Consider the following 12645-nt stretch of genomic DNA (forward strand, 5'->3'; position numbering starts at 1 on the left):
ATTGTAGAACCTGTCTACATTCAGTCTGCTGATGGGCAGTGAGGTTGCCTCCAAGGGTCACTCCTTCAACTGAGCCATCTTCAGGGTTCTGAGACAACAGGTCTGGGAGAGGGTCACTCTCTTCCTCCTGTCCCTCATCTGTAGCCATGAGCAAGCCCATGTCTGCCCTGTCAACATATGCTTTAAGCCTGTTAACATGGAGTACCCTGTGGGGACTCCTGGGAGTTCCTAGGTCGACCAAGTAGGTGACCTCTCCCTTCTTTTCCAGGATTGTATGGGGTCCAGACCATTTGTCTTGGAGTGCTGCTGGGGCCACTGGCTCCAACACCCATACCTTCTGTCCTGGCTGAAACTCAACCAAGACAGCCTTTTGGTCATGCCAAACTTTCTGTAAGGCCTGGCTTGCCTCAAGGTTTTTGGATGCCTTCTCCATATACTCAGCCATCCTGGAGCGGAGACCAAGTACATAGTCCACTATGTCTAGCTTAGGCTTTTTGAGAGGTAACTCCCATCCTTCCTTCACCAAACACAGTGGGCCTCTCACAGGGTGCCCAAACAACAATTCAAAGGGGCTGTAGCCAACTCCTTTTTGTGGGACCTCTCTGTAAGCAAACAGAAGGCAGGGTAGAAGGATGTCCCATCTTCGCCTGAGCTTTTCAGGTAATCCTTTGATCATACCCTTTAGGGTCTTGTTGAATCTCTCAACAAGCCCATTGCATTGTGGGTGATAAGGGGTGGTGAACTTGTAGTTGACACCACATTCCTTCCACATAGCTGTCAAGTATCCTGACATAAAGTTGGTACCTCTGTCAGATACTACCTCCTTAGGAAACCCCACTCTGGAGAATACTCCCAGCAGGGCCCTGGCCACAACAGGAGCTGTAGTGGTCCTAAGGGGAATTGCCTCTGGATACCTGGTGGCATGATCCACTACCACCAGTATAAATCTGTGCCCAGATGCAGTGGGAGGATCCATGGGACCCACTATGTCTATTCCCACTCTTTCAAAGGGGACCCCCACCACAGGTAGTGGTATTAGGGGGGCCTTTGTTGTGCCACCTGATTTGCCACTGGCTTGGCAGGTAACACAGGAGCGACAAAACTCCTTTGTATCTTCATTCATGTGAGGCCAGTGAAAGTGAGGGACAAGCCTGTCCCAAGTCTTGTTCTGGCCTAAGTGTCCTGCTAAAGGAATATCATGGGCCAAGGTAAGAAGGAAGCCCCTAAATTGCAGAGGTATAACCAACCTCCTGGTGGCACCAGGCTTGGGGTCTCTAGCCTCTGAATAAAGGAGCCCTTCATCCCAATACACTTTATGGGTACCTTGAGCATTCCCAGCAGCCTCAGCAGCAGCCAGCTGTCTGAGGGGTTCAAGAGAGGGACAGGATAACTGAGCCTGCCTCAAGTCAGCCCTTGAAGGTCCCCCTGTCCCCAGAAACTCAACCTGATCAGGTTCAAGCTCTTCAGGGACAGTTCCTTCAGGGTCCTCTAGATCAGCTTCCTGGGAAGGCTGATCATCACTCTGAGGCAGGGGGGAAGGCACAGCCTTGACCCTCCTGTTCTTCTTCTTGGTAGGTGCTTGGTCCATTGTTCCAGGATCCAAGACCTGAGGTTCAGTGAGGCACTTTTTGGCCTGTGACCTGGTCACAGCAAGGACATGTGATGATATACCTAACATCTCTGCATGAGTCCTGTACTCCACTTCTGACCATAGAGAACTCTCTAGGTCATTGCCCAACAAACATTCTACTGGGAGGTCTGCACTAACCACAACCCTTTTGAGGCCAGTTACCCCTCCCCATGAGAAGTTAACAACTGCCACACTATGTGAAGTAGTGGCATTGCTGGCATTGGTCACCAGGTAATTCTCACCTGGTATGTACTGTCCAGGGTCCACAAAGCCTGGTGTCACCATAGTGACACTGGCACATGTGTCCCTGTAGGCTTGAGCCACTTTGTCATTAATTAAAGGAGTCTGTCTGTACTTGCCCAGGTTACTGGGGCTCACAGTCAGGGACAAATCAATGTCCCCATCACAGATCAAGACTGCCTGTGTCAGGGTTTTGTCTAAGTCAGAATCTCCTTCAGTTCCCATAGTGATTCCCACTACACCCTTTGTCTGGGGACCAACACTGCTAACAGTAGTACTGGGAGCAGGTGCCTTAGGGGCAACAGTGTTGGGGGCTCCACCCTTTTTGCAATCACTAGTCCAGTGAGTTGTATTTTTGCAATGATTGCACCAGGGTTTCTTTTGACCTTCTTTCTTCTTTTTGGACTGTTGTTGGGACCCACCCTCCTTAGCAGTAGTTTGGGGCCCTGTTGAAGACTTCTGGTCTTTAGATTTCTGATCTCCACCCTTCTGGTCTGTTTTCTTCTGATCACCCCCTTGGCCCTGGTTCTGGTTCTTTTGCTTAACCCTGGTTCTGACCCATTTGTCTGCCTTCTTTCCCAATTCTTGGGGAGAGGTCAGATCAGAGTCAACCAAGTGTTGATGCAGTTGCTGGTTTTGACAGTTATTTAAAATCTGTTCTCTCATCATCAAATTATACAATCCTGTAAAATCAGATACCTTACTTCCCAGCAACCAACCCTCCAAAGCCTTAGTGGCACATTCAACATATTCAGACCAGTCCTGAGTCTGTGTCTTTTGGGTGTCTCTGAACATTAACCTGTACTGTTCAGTGGTTAAGCCTAACCCATCTACCAGAACACTCTTCAGGACTCTGTAATTTCTGACATCCTCTTCTCTAACAGTGAGGAGTCTGTCTCTGCCTCTTCCTTCAAAGGAGAGCCAGAGGATTGCTGCCAACTGGTCTTCAGGAACCTGCTGTACTTTGCAGGCTCTCTCAAGAGCAGTTATCCATTTGTGGATGTCATCCCCACTTTTGTAGGGGGGCACAACCTTAGACAGGTTCCTATTATCAAAGACCCCATCTTTGTCCTTAGGGACAATGCTGCCACCAGTGGGTATAGACCCACCCTCTCTAGGTTGCCTAGCCTTGTTCAGTTTTTCTTCCATCAGGGCTACTTCTAGCTCCTGCTTCCCGATCCTCAGCTGGGCTTCCTGCATTCTGGCCTCATGTTCCCTCCTCTGAGGGGTGGTCATCCTTTTCCTGGAGTGACCTTGAGAGCCTCTAGAGCCATGGGAAGCATTGGAGTCACCTGAGCGATTCCTTTGCCTCCCAAGCCCTGTGTTAAGTCCACTGGGGAGATCCAATGGGGTAAACCCATTGTCAGTCCCCAATAGCCTTAGTTTAGCTGGGCCAAGTATAATACTTGGCACTGGGCTAGTTCTCCCTTCATCATCACTACTTTCTGTATCCTCACCACTTTCCTCCCCTGTAGTATGATTCTCATCTAAGGGATGGCTATTGGAACTGGGTACCTCTGTAGCATCTTCAGAAGGGGGGCCTCCTGTTCCTGACCCTAAGGGGGCTAACTGGGAAGCTTTCTTGAGTTCTCTCTGATTCTCATCATTCTGTAAGAGTTCTCTGAGCTCAGCAGAGGTAGGGTTCTTGGGCTGTTTAAGGCCTCTAAGAGTTGCCAAATGCCTGAGCTCATTCTGGTTAAGGGTAGCAAAGCTGGATGGTGCCCTCTGGGGGTCACTCTCGACAGAGATGGGTACAGTGGACCCCTCTGCCCCGGCCATTGCTCTTAAGTGTGGGTGGATGTGTTGCAATCTACCTACACTTGGGTTTACCTACTAAACCTATCTAGTAGTTGTAGTCAGGGTGTGCTACTCCCTTTGCTCTACAACAACTAAGTTCAGTAAAACTTATGTATATCTAATCTTGTTTTATATGTACCTACAGGTACCTATGTGATCTTTCAATTGGTAACCAAGAGATTACAATGGTAAAACACAGCAAGCTCAAATCCAACCAATGATGTCTGCGCTGGACGTGTTACAGTGGAACCCTTCATCTGCGGGCAGATGTCACATTTCAAGACATGGCCATTACAAAAATGGGGTAGCCCAATAAATTAAGGACCTGGGTGTAATCTTGATACAAAAGACAGTGGTCCTGAATTAATTATTGATATACGAGAGCAAAAGGCTCTTACTTAGTTGAATGATTTACTAGGTCATGAGCTGAGTAGGAAAGGAGATTTTGAGTAGCTCACAATATTCAATATAACATTTCAACATAAAAAGCAACATCCAAATTATAGATCACCAGATATTTACTTCATTTTTTACTTCATTTTTTGGCAATTTAATTTTCAAATTCATATAGTATTCAACTCAGGGTTGCTCCAGAGGGAATGTGCATACAGCAAAAGTGCTAAAGAGTGAGTGAGGAGAAGAGTGATAGAACATAGTAACAATAAAAATTCTTTAGATTCACAAAAGAGGAAGATGGTCGTAATTCACCGTCACAAACAAAACCTGGTCACGTTCACAATTTACAACAATACATGTTATATAGTTGAAGAAAAAGACCAATTAATCGTCTGGCACGGAAAAGGATTGCGTGTCCCAGGTAGTAGAAGGGGCGTCGACGTTTCTACCCGTCTAAGGGGCCTTAGGGGAAGTTTTGACCTTGCCCATGCGGGTCTTCATCAGGACCAGAAGGGCAACCTGAGTGACTCCTAGATGAAGTCTTGTGCCTAAGAAAATTAAAAACAAAGGGGGTGATCAGGATGTTGGACTAAAATGCATTTTATTATTTAAGAGAAGGGCCTACAAGGCGGCTTACCTGAATTTCAGGGGCCCTAATTATTAGGGGCGCACAAGGTGCTAATTCCGGACGTCCCTCGTGGTGTAAGGGTTGAATGTCTGAAAAAGTTATTGTAGTGAATCACTTATCAAATTTAAGTAGGTCTTGCCTCCAATGTCAGAATGGTTACGAGGAGGTATAACAATCAATACCTGGGTTCTTCAGACAACGAATGTGAGTCTCTTGGGATGATCAGTTTCAAAGACGAACTGTCAATAAATGAAAGAGAGCATTAACTTAACGAATTCGGAAAACATCCTGGGCGAAGGACCCAACGATGTCCAGGGATTTACCTTAAGCCGAGTTAATCGGTTGTGGAAGCCTCTCAACGCGCTGGTTGCTGACTCCGCGCTCAACCGCGAGGACGTCGGTTACCGAAGCAACCGGCAGCGTTATGATAAAGGTACGCGAAAGAAAGAGTTGAAAGACTCAAACGCGGTGCGGCCAAACGATTGCGATTTAGATAGCACTTGCTTGCCACCTGATGCAATGATGCGTAAGTGTCACCCAATATGGCCAAGAATTATGTATGGTCACATATCATAATTTAGGGGGTATATACTGGCTAAGTTAAGTACTATAAAAGGGGGATGTGTACTATCCTCCAGTGGGGTAACAAAATCGCATATCAGGAAGGTCAACATAACGCGTATTTCATGTATCAGTACAACTGATAATTCTTATACATCACAAACATTAAAGACAAAAACATACATTTTAAAAAAATATTAGAATAAAATAAACCATTTCATCCAATTAATCAAAGGTAACCAAATCCGTAGTCATGCATCAAAGGAGCGATCTACCCATGAGCTACCGTGGTGTTAAGGTAGTAACCACATAATGTTCAGACAAACCATACTGGAACCTAGTTGGAGTTCCAGGATCATGTATGAATGAGCAGTTGATGCAGTGGGAGAGAACAGTCAGACGTTTTTATGTTTACAAAGGGCGACAGGGCACGGACTAGCATAGATATTTTATCTATTGTTGATAATGGCAACCTGTTTGCTAATTTCCTCAAATGTGTTCAAGCCTCTCGTGATTGTATCTAAGGAATGTATCCACCTACATTCTCGTTTATTGAGTATGTCAGTGAAGTCACCACCTCTAGGGTTGGGCTTTACTCTTTCAATGACCCACCACCTCAGACTTTCCGCATTGTGTTCGGAATTCAAATAATGCTCCACCAGGGGAGCACCCGGTGTCTTGCAACGAATGCGACTACAGTGCTGCAGAATCCGGCACTTCACTTTCTGAATGGTTTGACCCACATGCATAAAGTCACACGGGCAAACAATTGCATAGATCCCTCCTGATGTATTACAGTTGCTGTGTTCATTAAGTATATGTGTCTGGTTGTTGTGGGTAAATTCATTAATGTTTCTAGTCAAAGGGCAAGCTTTGCATGAACCACATTTGTGGTGTCCCCTGACTACCGGGATCCCCCATAGAGTGGTATGGGCTGGAGTCCGAGAGGTGGGTAATAGAGATTTCACCAAATGATCCCTTATGTTTTTACCTTTTTTAAAGGCATGAAGTGGAGTTGGTATATTCCTCAGTTCATCAGCCACTAGGTGCCAATGTTGATTAATGGCCTTTTTGATGGTGTTGCTTTTGGTGTTGAATGTGGTGACACATACCAAACGTTCCTCTTTAGATTCTTCACTTGATGTGGGAGTCAAAAGGAATTCTCTATGATTATGCCAGGCACGTTTACGTGCTTTTTTCAAGAGTCTAATAGGGTAACCCCTTCCTTTTTGGAACAATTCCTCTGCAACCTCAGGAATTGTCCAAAAGGTAGATTATCCCTAAGGTTGCGGGGATGATGACTTGAATATCGTAATATGGTATTACGTACGCTGCTCTTCCTATATAGGCTAGTGTATAATTTGCCAGACTCCAATTTTATCGTGATATCAAGGAAGTTGATGGCTTCTCTATTGCAATCGATGGTGAATTGTATATCTGTTGAGCATGTATTCAACCATAGATAGAATTTCTGGAGATCCTCCTCTCTGACTTGCCAGATAATCACCACGTTGTCGATGTACCGACGCCACAATTCTATACAATCCCCATATGAATTCAATTCACCGAGGACAAAATGGTGTTCAAACTCAGTAATATAAATGATAGCCAGATTTGGGGCAAAGCTTGCCCCCATCGCTACGCCTTTGGTTTGTACAAAAGATTGACCCAGGAAGGTAAAGTAATTTTTAGTCATGGCAATTTCAAGTAATGCAATAATGAATTCAGTAGGGACTAGATGTGGTGCAGGTCTGGTATTGAGTGCTGATTCCATACATCTAAGTGCTGCCTGTTGAGGGATGTTGGTGTAAAGGGCAGTTATATCCATGGTCGTAAGTAAATGAGTTTCGGGGTCAAAAGGGTATTCATCCACTAGTTGTATGGTTTGCATCATGTCCCTTAAATAAGTGGTGGTGTTCTCAGCGATGGGTTTAAGGAACACGTCAACATATTTGCACAATGGTTCCAAAATAGAACCACATCCCGAGACTATCGGCCTCCCTGGAGGATCTTGCATCCGTTTGTGTATTTTTGGGAGGGTGTAGATTGTGGGCAGTCTGGGGTGTTTATTGTTCAAGTATTCATGTTCCAATTTGCCCAAGTAACCATCATCTAAGGCCCCTCTCGTGACTGAGCTTATGAGCTTCCTTATATCTTGTGTGGGGTCTTTACACAATTTGGAATAATTACCCTCCACAGTAAGCTGTGACAAGATCTCTTTCTTGTAGTCCTCTACATTTTGTACAACAATTGCGCCACCCTTATCCGCGGGTTTGATCACAATATTGAGGTTCCCTTTTAAAGATTCTAGAGCAGCACGCTCTTGTTTACTTACATTGTACTTGACATATTGTCGCTTAGACAATATGTTATCAATGTCTCTCATAACAACTTGTTCATATGCCAAAAGTTTGTGCGGCATGAGGTGGGCTGGAGGATTAAATTTAGACGGTGGTCTAAGTCCACTGCCTGAGCAGACCAGACATGGAACTAAGGGAGAGGTCAAACACGGAAACAGGCACACTTCCAGCAAGAGCCACATGGGGAAATTCAGACACGACGACAACACTACAGATGGTAGTATACAAATCTGATAACCCCATAGTTAATCTGTCTGATTACACACTGACACCTAATGAGCAGGGAATTCTTGAGAGAGGTTTGTCCTTTGTCCCGACCAGCATGCCTAACAATTTCAATCTAAAAGTTGAATTACACCACTACTTTCGTAAAATCCGCTTGAAACACTATTTTCTAAAAACACCTTTCAATCCGGTCTTCTCAGGCAGTGGACTTTTGGGATAGGCAATGTTGATGTCGCCTCACTACGTTTTGGGCCCTTGCCTGCCGCGGGTACTTGGGCCTCCCACACAAGTGAGGCACCATTTTTACCGGGAGACCTGGGGGAACGCTGGGTGGTGGTAAATTTGTGTGAGCCCGGTGATGCCACTACTTTCCCACCCCAAAATGTGTGAAAAAAGTGATTTTTTGAGCAAAAATTGAGGTTTGCAGGGGATTCTCGGTAAGGAAACGTTGGGGGATCCACGCAAGCCATACCTCCCTGGAAGCCGCCAGGTGTCTAGTTTTCAAAAATGCGTGGGTTTGGTAGGTTTCCCTAGATGGCGCCGAGCACCGGGCCAAAAACCAAAGTGACCCCCCTTGCAAAACCAGGTGGTTTTGCGATAGGCCATTTTGATGTCACCTCACTACGTTTTGGGACCTTGCCTGCCGCGGGTACTTGGGCCTCCCACACAAGTGAGGCACCATTTTTACCGGGAGACCTGGGGGAACGCTGGGTGGTGGTAAATTTGTGTGAGCCCGGTGATGCCACTACTTTCCCACCCCAAAATGTGTGAAAAAAGTGATTTTTTGAGCAAAAATTGAGGTTTGCAGGGTATTCTGGGTAAGGAAACATTGGGGGATCCACGCAAGCCATACCTCCCTGGAAGCCGCCGGGTGTCTAGTTTTCAGAAATGCGTGGGTTTGGTAGGTTTCCCTAGATGGCCGCCGAGCACCGGGCCAAAAACCAAAGTGACCCCCCTTGCAAAACCAGGTGGTTTAGCGATAGGCCATTTTGATGTCGCCTCACTACGTTTTGGGCCCTTGCCTGCCGCGGGTACTTGGGCCTCCCACACAAGTGAGGCACCATTTTTACCGGGAGACCTGGGGGAACGCTGGGTGGTTGTAAATTTGTGTGAGCCTGGTGATGCCACTACTTTCCCACCCCAAAATGTGTGAAAAAAGTGATTTTTTCAGCAAAAATTGAGGTTTGCAGGGGATTCTGGGTAAGGAAACGTTGGGGGATCCACGCAAGCCATACCTCCCTGGAAGCCGCCGGGTGTCTAGTTTTCAAAAATGCGTGGGTTTGGTAGGTTTCCCTAGAGGGCCGCCGAGCACCGGGCCAAAAACCAAAGTGACCCTCCTTGCAAAACCAGGTGGTTTAGCGATAGGCCATTTTGATGTCGCCTCACTACGTTTTGGGCCCTTGCCTGCCGCGGGTACTTGGGCCTCCCACACAAGTGAGGCACCATTTTTACCGGGAGACCTGGGGGAACGCTGGGTGGTGGTAAATTTGTGTGAGCCCGGTGATGCCACTACTTTCCCACCCCAAAATGTGTGAAAAAAGTGATTTTTTCAGCAAAAATTGAGGTTTGCAGGGGATTCTGGGTAAGGAAACGTTGGGTGATCCACGCAAGCCATACCTCCCTGGAAGCCGCCGGGTGTCTAGTTTTCAGAATTGCGTGGGTTTGATAGGTTTCCCAAGGTGCCGGCAGGGCTAGGGTTAAAAATCTACAGCTAGCCACTTTTCCAAAAAAAGGGTCATTTTTCACTGCAAAACCACGTTGCGTTTTGTGCCGTTTCCTGTCGCGGGCACTAGGCCGACCCGCACAAGTGAGGTACCATTTTTCTCGTAGGACGTTGGGGAACGTGGGGCGGGTGGAAATTTGTGGATCCACGCAGATTCCAGAACTTTCCATCACAGAAATGTGGGGAAAATGTGTTTTTTTGTCAATTTTTTCCGTTTGCAAGGGATTCTGGGTAACAGACCATGGTGGGAGGCAGTCAAGTCACCCCATCCTGGATTCCCCTGGGTGTCTAGTTTTCAAAAATGTATAGGTTTGCTAGGTTTCCCTAGGTGCCGGCAGGGCTAGGGTTCAAAATCTACAGCTAGTCACTTTGCCAAAAAAAGGGTCATTTTTCACTGCAAAACCACGTTGCGTTTTGCGCCGTTTCCTGTCGCGGGCACTAGGCCGACCCGCACAAGTGAGGTACCATTTTTCTCGTAGGACTTTGGGGAACGCGGGGTGGGTGGAAATTTGTGGATCCATGCAGATTCCAGAACTTTCCATCACAGAAATGTGGGGAAAATGTGTTTTTTTGTCAATTTTTTCCGTTTGCAAGGGATTCTGGGTAACAGACCATGGTGGGAGGCAGTCAAGTCACCCCATCCTGGATTCCCCTGGGTGTCTAGTTTTCAAAAATGTATAGGTTTGCTAGGTTTCCCTAGGTGCCGGCAGGGCTAGGGTTCAAAATCTACAGCTAGTCACTTTGCCAAAAAAAGGGTCATTTTTCACTGCAAAACCACGTTGCGTTTTGCGCCGATTCCTGTCGCGGGCACTAGGCCGACCCGCACAAGTGAGGTACCATTTTTCTCGTAGGACTTTGGGGAACGCGGGGTGGGTGGAAATTTGTGGATCCACGCAGATTCCAGAACTTTCCATCACAGAAATGTGGGGAAAATGTGTTTTTGCTTGTCAATTTTTTACGTTTGCAAGGGATTCTGGGTAACAGACCATGGTGGGAGGCAGTCAAGTCACCCCATCCTGGATTCCCCTGGGTGTCTAGTTTTCAAAAATGTATAGGTTTGCTAGGTTTCCCTAGGTGCCGGCAGGGCTAGGGTTCAAAATCTACAGCTAGTCACTTTGCCAAAAAAAGGGTCATTTTTCACTGCAAAACCACGTTGCGTTTTGCGCCGTTTCCTGTCGCGGGCACTAGGCCGACCCGCACAAGTGAGGTACCATTTTTCTCGTAGGACTTTGGGGAACGCGGGGTGGGTGGAAATTTGTGGATCCATGCAGATTCCAGAACTTTCCATCACAGAAATGTGGGGAAAATGTGTTTTTTTGTCAATTTTTTCCGTTTGCAAGGGATTCTGGGTAACAGACCATGGTGGGAGGCAGTCAAGTCACCCCATCCTGGATTCCCCTGGGTGTCTAGTTTTCAAAAATGTATAGGTTTGCTAGGTTTCCCTAGGTGCCGGCAGGGCTAGGGTTCAAAATCTACAGCTAGTCACTTTGCCAAAAAAAGGGTCATTTTTCACTGCAAAACCACGTTGCGTTTTGCGCCGATTCCTGTCGCGGGCACTAGGCCGACCCGCACAAGTGAGGTACCATTTTTCTCGTAGGACTTTGGGGAACGCGGGGTGGGTGGAAATTTGTGGATCCACGCAGATTCCAGAACTTTCCATCACAGAAATGTGGGGAAAATGTGTTTTTGCTTGTCAATTTTTTACGTTTGCAAGGGATTCTGGGTAACAGACCATGGTGGGAGGCAGTCAAGTCACCCCATCCTGGATTCCCCTGGGTGTCTAGTTTTCAAAAATGTATAGGTTTGCTAGGTTTCCCTAGGTGCCGGCAGGGCTAGGGTTCAAAATCTACAGCTAGTCACTTTGCCAAAAAAAGGGTCATTTTTCACTGCAAAACCACGTTGCGTTTTGCGCCGATTACTGTCGCGGGCACTAGGCCGACCAGCACAAGTGATGTACCATTTTTCTCGTAGGACTTTGGGGAACGCGGGGTGGGTGGAAATTTGTGGATCCACGCAGATTCCAGATCTTTCCATCACAGAAATATGGGGAAAATGTGGTTTTTTTGTCAATTTTTTACGTTTGCAAGGGATTCTGGGTAACAGACCATGGTGGGAGGCAGTCAAGTCACCCCATCCTGGATTCCCCTGGGTGTCTAGTTTTCAAAAATGTATAGGTTTGCTAGGTTTCCCTAGGTGCCGGCAGGGCTAGGGTTCAAAATCTACAGCTAGTCACTTTGCCAAAAAAAGGGTCATTTTTCACTGCAAAACCACGTTGCGTTTTGCGCCGTTTCCTGTCGCGGGCACTAGGCCGACCCGCACAAGTGAGGTACCATTTTTCTCGTAGGACTTTGGGGAACGCGGGGTGGGTGGAAATTTGTGGATCCACGCAGATTCCAGAACTTTCCATCACAGAAATGTGGGGAAAATGTGTTTTTTTGTCAATTTTTTACGTTTGCAAGGGATTCTGGGTAACAGACCATGGTGGGAGGCAGTCAAGTCACCCCATCCTGGATTCCCCTGGGTGTCTAGTTTTCAAAAATGTATAGGTTTGCTAGGTTTCCCTAGGTTCCGGCAGGGCTAGGGTTCAAAATCTACAGCTAGTCACTTTGCCAAAAAAAGGGTCATTTTTCACTGCAAAACCACGTTGCGTTTTGCGCCGTTTCCTGTCGCGGGCACTAGGCCGACCCGCACAAGTGAGGTACCATTTTTCTCGTAGGTCTTAGGGGAATGCGGGGTGGGTGGAAATTTGTGGATCCACGCAGATTCCAGAACTTTCCATCACAGAAATGTGGGGAAAATGTGTTTTTTTTGTCAATTTTTTCCGTTTGCAAGGGATTCTGGGTAACAGACCATGGTGGGAGGCAGTCAAGTCACCCCATCCTGGATTCCCCTGGGTGTCTAGTTTTCAAAAATGTATAGGTTTGCTAGGTTTCCCTAGGTGCCGGCAGGGCTAGGGTTCAAAATCTACAGCTAGTCACTTTGCCAAAAAAAGGGTCATTTTTCACTGCAAAACCACGTTGCGTTTTGCGCCGATTCCTGTCGCGGGCACTAGGCCGACCCGCACAAGTGAGGTACCATTTTTCTC

The sequence above is a fragment of the Triturus cristatus genome, chromosome 4_2 (genome assembly GCF_964204655.1).
Source record: "Triturus cristatus chromosome 4_2, aTriCri1.1, whole genome shotgun sequence".
Lineage (NCBI taxonomy): Eukaryota > Metazoa > Chordata > Amphibia > Caudata > Salamandridae > Triturus > Triturus cristatus.